Source organism: Hipposideros armiger, unplaced genomic scaffold (genome assembly GCF_001890085.2).
Source record: "Hipposideros armiger isolate ML-2016 unplaced genomic scaffold, ASM189008v1 scaffold_312, whole genome shotgun sequence".
NCBI lineage: Eukaryota > Metazoa > Chordata > Mammalia > Chiroptera > Hipposideridae > Hipposideros > Hipposideros armiger.
Window position 1 is genome coordinate 1,555,103 of NW_017731662.1, and position 2,704 is coordinate 1,557,806.

Consider the following 2,704-nt stretch of genomic DNA (forward strand, 5'->3'; position numbering starts at 1 on the left):
TACAAGTGGATTAAATGTTCTTCTGAGGGGAGAGAATGTGCCACTGATGAAGAGAGGTCAGGGCGGCCAGTAATGAGCAGACCTGATGAAAACATTGCAAAAATTCGTCGAATTGTGCGTCAAAATCATTGGCTGACTGTAAGAAGCATAGCTGACCAAGTAAACATCGATAGAGGAACAGTTAGGAAAATCTTAACTGAAAACCTTGGCATGAGAAAGGCGTGTGCCAAAATGGTCTTGAAGGAGCTCACCGATGAACAAAAGCAAAGGAGAGTCGTAGTTTGCCAAGACCTTTTGGAGAGGCAAGATGATGTTTTGGCCATGTTATCACTGGTGATGAAATATGAGTGTACCAATAGAACCCTGAAATAATGCTTCAAAGTGCACAATGGAAGTCAGCCAACTTTCCATGACCAAAAAAGTTCCATCAGTCCAAATCAAGAGTCAAAATGATGTTGCTAACCTTTTTTGATATCAGAGGAATTATTCATTATGCATTTGCACCAACTGAACAAACAGTTAACCAAGTTTACTATTTGGAAATGCTGAAAAGGCTGTGTGAAAAAGTTAGAGACCTGAACTTTTTGCCAACAATTCGTGGCTGTTGCATCACGACAGTGCACCAGCTCACACAGCACTGTCTTGAGGGAGTTTTTAGCCAGTAAACTAACTATTGGAACACCCTCCCTACTCACCTGATCTGACTCCCAGTGACTTCTTTCTTTACCTGAAGATAAAGAAAATATTGAAAGGAAGACATTTTAATGATATTCAGGACATCAAGGGTAATAAGACAACAGCTCTGATAGCCATTCCAGAAAAACAGTTTCAAAATTGCTTTAAAGGGTGAACTAGGTGCTGGTGTTGGTGCACAGCATCCCAAGGGGAATACTTTGAAGGTGACAATGTGGTATTCAGCAATGAGGTATGTAGCACTTTTTATAGGATGAGTTCACGAACTTCATTTGTCAGACCTCGTATGTGCAGGTTTTAATTTTGTAGATTTGGATGAGTGACTTAACATTTTATTTTCTTGTTCATAATTTGTTTTCTAATCTGGTGATAAAATGAAGTTACGTGGGGGCTGGAAGAAACTCTCAAAGGTGGCTCTCCTCATCATTAGAGCATATTTTCCTCATGCCCCAACTTCAAAACACTCCTTCTCAGAACCTTTTTTGGAGACAGAGTACATTCCTAATCCCTAGGTTGCCTCTCTCCTTCGAGCTAACTGCATGGCCTCCACAAACATGTAAAAAATTCTGAAGGAGTGGCACTCCGGCACGCTCTTGGCGCATTTCCTTCAAAGTCCCCCTTCTGGCTCACTTCCTATGTCCACGGATCCAGCTGGCTCATTTCTTTCTAGTGGGCAGTGGGGCAAGGGAGTAGGAAGTCATTTAAAGAATTCACACCCCTGACTTCGAGTATTACCGGAGGAATGATTTTCTGCCTGTCCCCCAAGAGCAAAGCCTGGAATTCTACTACTGGGGCTTCTTTCCTTTGGCTAAATTTTGATTGTCACTAAAAGGTTAATGTACTGGAGGACTGGCATTGAAGGTGTCCTAAGTCACCCATATCTTTGTGGAGAATAGTGAGCTGGTGGGGTCAGTGGAGGCTCTGAGGACAGCTGGGGGGTGGAGGAGGACAAGAGAATGTAATTAGGTGGGTCAGGCCCCAGAAAGAGCTGCCACTTTGATAGGAGCCACCTGAGCTTGCTTACAGATGGCATGTATCCTTTTATCCTTGGTTTCCCCCTCTTGCTGGCATAGCTGCTCCCTGCCTTTAACTTGCAAATTCAAAACGTTTATTTATGGTAGCAACGGAAAATAGTGTAGGTTACCAAAGTCAGCAGAGGTTGGAGAACTCATAAAAAATAAATAGCAGAAAAGTGTCACCCAAAACTCAATATTAAAAAAAAGTTAAATATTAAAAAAACATGAGACCCAAGAAAAAAGCCTCCTCCAGGGAAGAAACGTGCATTTTCAAAAGAAACATATATTTTCTACCCTGTCTTTTTTTTTTCCCTTTCCCTGTGATATTAGGCCATCTTTTATGAAGGTCATCTGTTATGAAAATCAATAACTTTAACTAATGTTAGGATGTCTCCTGAGGTGATGTGAGATAATATGGTAAGTAAATAGTAGGCAGTTGATGAATCCAAGAAAGGGATCATTCGGGATGGCAATTAGCCCAGCACATGTGTTCCCTTTTAATTAGATTCCTCACTCTCTGTGGGGCTCATTCTTTGGCCTGAACTTTATTGAGCTACTGGATTAAAGGCATGAGAGTTGAGCCTCATTTCCTTCCACTTCTACTCATAGAACATCCATTTCTCTTTTTATCAATTGTCTGGGCCAGTCCTAGAAAATGTGGAGAATTGGGTGTGAATAATAATTACTAATATTATACGGTTCTCTGTAGATTGCAATGCACATTTATAAGCATTATGGCATTTAGTACTTCCAATTGCCCTGTGAACTAGGCATTATTATTTAATTATTATTATCACAATTTTGCAATTAGGGAAACCAAAGCTTAAAGAAGTGATGTGACTTGTCTAAAATCATAGAGAAAGTGGGCCGGCCGAGTGGCACGATGGTTAAGAACTGGTTTGGGACGCCAGAGGGCCCCGGTTCGGATCCCACATATGAGGGCCAGTGACACTGCCCTCTACAGCTAAGATGCTGAACAACAGCTCAACCTGGAG